The sequence below is a fragment of the Schistocerca cancellata genome, chromosome 2, assembly GCF_023864275.1.
Source record: "Schistocerca cancellata isolate TAMUIC-IGC-003103 chromosome 2, iqSchCanc2.1, whole genome shotgun sequence".
NCBI lineage: Eukaryota > Metazoa > Arthropoda > Insecta > Orthoptera > Acrididae > Schistocerca > Schistocerca cancellata.
In genome coordinates this window covers 177111370-177119112 of record NC_064627.1, presented here as the reverse complement: position 1 = coordinate 177119112, position 7743 = coordinate 177111370, and the positions used below count along the sequence as shown (strand labels likewise).

At 43.2% G+C, this 7743-nt stretch overlaps 1 non-coding gene across 1 annotated transcript; it reads right to left on the bottom strand.

Moving 5' to 3' along the window:
• Positions 1-5726: 5726 nt before the first annotated feature.
• On the bottom strand, positions 5727-5798 carry Trnat-agu (transfer RNA threonine (anticodon AGU)). The gene has a single exon. It is a non-coding gene; the product is annotated as a tRNA-Thr (tRNA).
• Positions 5799-7743: the final 1945 nt, after the last annotated feature.

The window sequence follows — 7743 nt, the reverse complement described above, 5'->3', positions numbered from 1 at the left end:
GATCGTGCAGCCACCGTCTCGATCCATGACTCAGCAGATGGGGACGTTTGCAAGACAACAACCTGTCCGCCGCTCGTGGTCTCGCGGTAGCGTTCTCGCTTCCCGAGCACGGGGTCCCGGGTTCGATTCCCGGCGGGGTCAGGGATTTTCACCTGCCTCGAGATGACTGGGTGTTTGTCTTGTCCTCATCATTTCATCATCATCCAGGAAAGTGGCGAAATTGGACTGAGCAAAGATTGGATAATTGTACGGGCGCTGATAACCACGCAGTTGAGCGCCCCACAAACCAAACATCATCATCATCATCACAAGACAACAACCATCTGCACGAACAGTTCGACGACGTTTGCAGCAGCATCGACTATCAGCTCGGAGACCATGGCTGCGGTTACCCTTGATGCTGCATCACAGACAGGAGTGCCTGCGATGGTGTACTCGACGACGAACCTGGGTGCACGAATGTCAAAACGTCATTTTTTGGGATGAATCCGGGTTCTGTTTACAGCATTATGACGGTCGCAACCGTGTTTGGCGACATCGCGGTGAACGCACATTGGAAGCGTGTATTCGTCATCGCCATACTGGCGTATCACCCGGCGTGATGGTATGGGGTGCCACTGTTACACGTCTCGGTCACCTCTTGTTCGCATTGACGGCACTTTGAACAGTGGACGTTACATTTCAGATGTGTTACGACCCGTGGCTCTACCCTCCATTCGATCCCTGCGAAACCCTACATTTCAGCAGGATAATGCACGACCGCAAGTTTCAGGTCCTGTACGGGCCTTTCTGGATACAAAAAATGTTCGACTGCGGCCCTGGCCAGGACATTCTCCAGATCTCTCACCAATTGAAAACGTCTGGTCAATGGTGGCCGAGCAACTGGCTCGTCACAATACGCCAGTCACTACTCTTGATGAACTGTGGTGTCATGTTGAAGCTGCATGGGGAGCTATACGTGTACACGCCATCCAAGCTCTGTTTGACGCAATGCCCAGGCGTATGAAGGCCGTTATTACGACCAGAGGTGGTTGTTCTGGGTACTGATTTCTCAGGATTTATGCACCAAAATTGCGGGAAAATGTAATCACATTTCAGTTCTAGTATAATATATTTGTCCAATGAATGCCCGCTTATCATCTGCATTTCTTCTTGGTGTAGCAATTTTAATGGCATATAAAGACTTCCCGTATGCGAGTGACATATAAAACAATAGTATATCCGCATCTAGTGGTGCTAATTCATCAGTTATCTGCAACTTACAAATTGCGGAAGTCTCAAATGCAGCGCAGAAGTGTCAGCTCTAGTAGATAAGAGGCTGTACGCAAGTCGTCCCAGTCTCTCTCTCTCTCTCTCTCTCTCTCTCTTTCTGTTTATTTATTTATCTTTCTATGTATGAATATATTTCTTCTCCTTCTTATTCTTCGTAACTCTAATTGATTGAATCCAGTAGTTTATGCTGGACGGCACATGTTCAGTGGAAGAGGGGATGATATTGCGTATGCTCCAGGTAAGCTAAAAGGAAACGATAATATAAGTAAACAATTTGTCAGATATGGCTACTACACTGTCATGCTGTTCGCTCTTTTCAACAGGAAATTATGATCGCTGCATGATACCGAGGAAATGTTGGTGGACGACTTAGTATTTACACCTGGTATGTTGAATGGTAGCTTCCCTTAGGTCTCGACCGGTTTAAGAAACGCACATAAAACAAGAGAAAGAACCCGATACCATCCTCCGGAGTGAATTTCTGAAGCCTGACTAACCATTTAAATATCCACGGATAACACTACAAATTGCTATGAAAAGGAATGATCAGCAGAAGAAAAGACTTTAATGCAACATGGTCTAGATTACTGCGACACAGGTCGAGTTCCTTGTTAGGCAGTATGGAACGCCGAAGAAATTCAGTGGCGCGTAGTTACGATCGCTGCTGGTCTATATAAACCATTTGACACTGTATGAAACGTTCCCTTAGAAAAATTGTACAAGACTGTGCTTAAACTGACACACAATATTTTTTAGCGCAACGCAATCTGACTTTCAATAATCCCTACAAGAGAATGGCCCTGACTAAATTAACCTATACGTTTCACAAATCACTTACCTCACAAAAATCTTCGTTACTCAAACTACTGCAATACAGCGAGCGCCACTATTGCCAGCTAAATAAAAGATTCAAACTACTGAAGGCATTAACTACTGATAGACATAGTTAGCAAAAGAACGATTTTGATAGAGAACAAACAATGTATTTACCTTAATAGTGTTCAAAAGTCATAATATATATATCAGTCCATGATATCCAATATTACAAATTTACTGTCTCTGATGGACACACGTCCAGATCGTCCGCTCTCAAAACTCCATTTCTCACCCCACAACCACCACTGCTGGCGGCTCACCTCCAACTGCGCAACGCTACGCACTGTTAACATCTAACTGCCCAACACTACAATGGCAGATAACAATGCAAACTAGCCACAGACTGCACACAGCACAGCCAGTGATTTTCATACAGAGCGCTACGTGGCGTTACCAATAAGAAAACCTAAACAGCCTACTTACAACTGTAACTGAGTAAGATAGTATAACGAATTAGTGCCATAGAAACCGCCACCACTGATTCTTTTTGTGGTTTTTGCTGCATGAAAATAATATTTCAATGCGGATATAGTAAAAATTGATTATGAAATTTAATTCATGCCTTGTTCCAAATATGTAAAATGTATATGCACGGAGACTTCTCAGTTAGTGCCTGTCATTATCGTAATATCATTATTACCTGGTTAAGACCGACACTTCTTCCTAATTACGGTCGAGTGTCATGGTATTAACAAAATTGTCTTCGCGGTTTTTTAAACATTGGCACCATTGTCTACTGCTTTTTGGATCTCGTGAACGGAGAGAGCGAACTGACTTCCAAACGTTCGTAGTTTTCGGAACCCATGGTTATTCCTGCAGAGGAGAGTTTCGGTCTCTGTAAATGTCATAAAACGCGATCAAAAAATGTGTTCCATAATCAAATATACCCTTGAAACAATGGCAACTGTGTCGTCCGCGCGTTCTCAGAGATGCAGTGTCCGTGTTTCGGGCTGTGATCAAGTGCTAGGAACCACAAGTACAAATTTTGATAAGTCACATGACTGCCGAACTATTTAATTCTCTGTAGCCGGCGGAGTGACCGAGCGGTTCTAGGCGCTACAGTCTGAAACCGCGCGACCGCTTCGGTCGCAGGTTCGAATCCTGCCTCGGGCATGGATGTGTGTGATGTCCTTAGGTTAGTTAGGTTTAAGTAGTTCTAAGTTCTAGGGGACCGATGACCGCAGCTGTTAAGTCCCATAGTGCTCAGAGCCGTTTGAACCATTTAATTTGTAACTAACCTGTTTCTACGGGTTATTACGTTATTATTGGGAATGTAAATACTTATTGCTTGGGAAGTTAACGTGAGAAGATTAGGATCGCCACCGACACTAACCATACAACTAATCGAAGGTTTGGTCGAGTCGGAAAATAAACTAATTTGATCACAGACCAAAAACTCAAAAAAATGAATACGTTGTGATGTCGCTCATAACGGATACGATGTAATTAATAGTATTGCGCATGCACTGTTCACGACAATCAAACATTTAAAATAAAATAGAAAATGCATGAACACTGCATAAGATCAGCTCCCAGCAACACACCTGAAATTATGACTTAATCTAAAGCATTTGTTATAAAAGACAAGGGGAGACTAATCACTGGACCTGTGCGTAAGGAAACGCGTTGGATGTGCTTACGGGAAAGCTATGAGGCGAGTGGCTTAGGTGCAAAAACGTAATCTCGGAACACAAGAGAAAATTGTAGATAAAATCATTTATTCCTAAGATAAGGATGTGAGGCATGTACACAATTCCTGATAGCATTAATTCCTAAAACATTAAAGAAAAGAGTCGATACGTTCACCGCTATAATCTACAACTAAAATCATTGGTGTGAATCATTCATACAACTGCTGTTGCCTGATAACTGATCGCAATAACTCGTGAAACGGTACACGTTTCGCAGTACACCCACCTGCCCACGTGGTTTTTGGAGACGCAATTTCTAGGTACCGTGGCCAAGTTGCAACAATATCACATCACACAATCATGAACAGTTAACGTTCTTTAAAACAAATGAAACGTCCCCTTAGAACAATTTATACACGACTGTGCTTAACCTGACACACAATATTATTTAGCGCAACGCAATCTGACTTTCAAAAATCCCTACAAAAGAATGGCCCTGACTAACATTAAACTATACCTTTCACAAATAACTTACCTCACAAAAATCTTCATTACTCGAACTACTGCAATACAGCGAGCGCCACTATTGCCAGCTAAATAAAAGATTCAAACTACAGAAGGCACTAACTACTGATAGGGATAGTTAGCAAATGAAAGATATTAATAGAGAACAAACAATGTATTTACCTTAATAGTCATAATATATATAGCAGTTCATGACAAATTACAAAACTCCGCCATCTCTCTCCCCACATCCACCACTGCTGGCGGCTCACCTCCAACTGCGCAACGCTACGCGCTGTTCACATCCAGCTGCCGCTGCCCAACACTACAATGGCAGACAACAATGCAAACTAGCCACATACTGCACACAGCACAGCCAGTGATTTTCATACAGAGCGCTACGTGGCGTTACCAATATAAAAATCTAAACAGCCTACTTACATAGCCCCCATGCTCCCCACAAAAAATTTTACAAATTGGCCTACTTACACAAACATGAGACCGGACAGTTAGTGATGACGGTAGCCCAACAAATCTTTAATGTTCAACCACGTGGTCGGCTCCCCACGGACGAAAGATACATAAAGCAAGGCAAATTTACGAGAAGGCAAAGCTATTAATATTTAGAAAAATGAAAGCTCATACAGGCACAGCTGAAGGCAAACAGACATTCATACAGATGCGAGTGCGCACTTCTTATCGACACCTTTGTGTGGCACTCTTCCGGTGGATCCAAGTCTGCTATAGAAATTTACAAAAAGAAAAATCTGCCGAAGTTTCGCATTCCTTGCTGCGACAAGGCAAAGCAATCTTTCAGAGTTGAAAAGTGAGACCAGAAGCTAACAGCTCTCCCCTCGCCAAGTAACAACGCGCCATGCGGTCAGTCTGTCACCCTTCTTCGGCTGGGGCACAGCTGTGGACGCTTCCCGTACCGGCGGCAGACTGCCTCCCGCTTCTTCTCCAGCCTCTTCCACGCTCCGCGTGGCCCGGAAAACCCAAAGATGCCATTTTCGCCACCAATCTAACGCAGGTGGATTTCTCACAAGTAGCGAAAACCTCTTTGCCTACTTGGCCACTACAAGAGTTGGCTCTTCTGTACAACTGCTGCTGAATCTGTACGATTATCGCAGACTTTCTGCAGCAGACTACGCCACCGTCTAGCAACGTGACACACAACCACATTCATTCAATCACACCACTATGATAATTATGAGAAAAGAGAAAGAAGGAAAGAGAAATGCTAGTGAAAATGGGCTACCGGACTAATGAAAGGTGGCTACAGGACCCTTTCAAATTCTTTGTACCAACTATTCTTGAATGTCATTTAGTTACAATACTTTTACTCACTGGTGTTGTTAATTACCTGGCGAGACATGCTGGCTGTATCAAAAGTACTCGTACTATAATGTGCACATGCCGACTGAAGCGACGAATGAAAATTTGTACCAAGGCCGGGATTCGAACCCTGGTCTTCTGCTCACTAGACAGATGCGCTAACCTCTACGTCACCCTGGCACAGTGGCTTTCCACAACTACACCAAGTACGCTAGTACGCCTCCGTCCTCAATCTAAATTCCCATTCACGTCTCAGCCCACTTGGAATTCCCCCTAAAGTGGAACACCATTACAGAGGCTCTCCAACAGTATTGGTCTAGCACCTCTGCATATATAATTCACGTTTGAAACTTAAAAAGGTCTCTAGAACCAAATAGCTTCGTTTGACTCACACTATTAATATGAAGTAAAGACCGAGCGTACAAGGTCGTTGGGAATATTAGATCGCTGGCAAACTATCTAACCCCACATTCTAGGAATTTCATCCACATATCGTAACTGTAGCTTTTTCTGTTCCGACCATCTAGCCATTTCGTGTAAATGGATTAAGCGGTTATAAAATGGAATAACGTTTCCTTCCCGCAACGCAATATTCTTATAACTCCATTAGAGGCGCAGTAAAGTGAAACACTGCCCCAAATAACGAGCTCTCGTATATCGCAGCCCCCCCCCCCTCCCCCCCCTCCCCTCACTAGCAATTTGCGCTGCTCACATGCTCGTTCAGTTAATTCTTGTGATGGAATTTGCCTCAGGTGAGTGCTGAACCGGCGTCCCAGAGCCCCCACCACTAGAGACTAATTCCATTACGTTAATGGCAGAATACACAACGGGCAGAGGGGAGCAAGGGGAATGGCGGGTGATAAGTCGCATCGCGTTAGTGGCTCGTGAATAGCCACACTCACATTAATTAACGGCTCTTTTTCCGGCGAGCCATTGGCGCGATTCCTCAGGTCGAAAGCGGCGTTAAATTCAGACGTTTAGCGAGGTCTCCTTAGCCCTTTCCGCCCAAACAGTGCGTCAGCAAGCAGGCGCGGTTGCAAGGCGAGTTTCATGGGAGCCATGACCCACTCCGAGCAAACAATTAACTAAGCCCTTTCATATCATTCCATGTGTCAGTTTCTAAACTTTCTAGCCACATTATGAAGAATAATGAGTCATAACAGCAAAGTGTCGCTAAACGACACGGAATTCTATGTTTTTACGATTTCGTACCTTAATCGGTAGAAACGAAACTTTATAGAATGACTGTGTGGTCCGTCTGTATGTCTGTCCCACTGTTAAAAACACCTTTTTCTTGGGAACTGGTAGATGCGTCAAATTGACATTAACCCACATACTAAGGATTACGGTCCCTTGGCGGTGTAAAAAAATTGAAGCTTCTAAACCAATGTGGTCAAAAGATACAGCCATTTATGTCATATTTTTATACTCGAAAACTGTCTCATCAAAATGTGTAGCGTATTTCCCTTTGGCGTAGAATCATGATATTTGGCACTTTACAACCAAAGGAAAAATCTGAAAATTGTTAGTTTATAATTATCTCACTTGAAAAAAATTTTTTTTTGTAATCCGACTGTCTGTCTGTCCGTGCTTCCGTTAAGACACATTTTCTTAGGAACGTTTGGTCATATCAGATTGAAAAGTATGTCACATATAAAGGTCTATAGTTCCTTGGCGATGTAGTAAACGTAAGCTTGTAACTCAATGCAACCATGACATGCGGATACTTATGTCACAAATTTCGGTACTCGGAAACTCACTCAGGAAAACGTACAAGCTACTTTCCGTTAAACTAGAATCGTGCAATTCGTCAAGCAGCAAGTTTTCACAGGAAAAGTAAAGGGAAAAAATCCCAAAATTGTTAATTTGGAATTACATCACCTGAAAAATATTTTTTTGTCATTTGTTGTCCGATTGCCAATCTGTCCGTCTATCAAGCCACTTTTTTCTCAGCAGCAGGAAGAGGTATCACGTTGAAATTTGTGTAACTTACTAGGGTCTATAGTCCCTTGGTCCTGTAAAAAATTTTTGCTTCTAAGTTCATGAAGTGCAAAGATACGGCTATTTATATCTCATATTTAGATACTGAAAACTCACTCAGCAAAAAAATTGTCACGCAGCAATC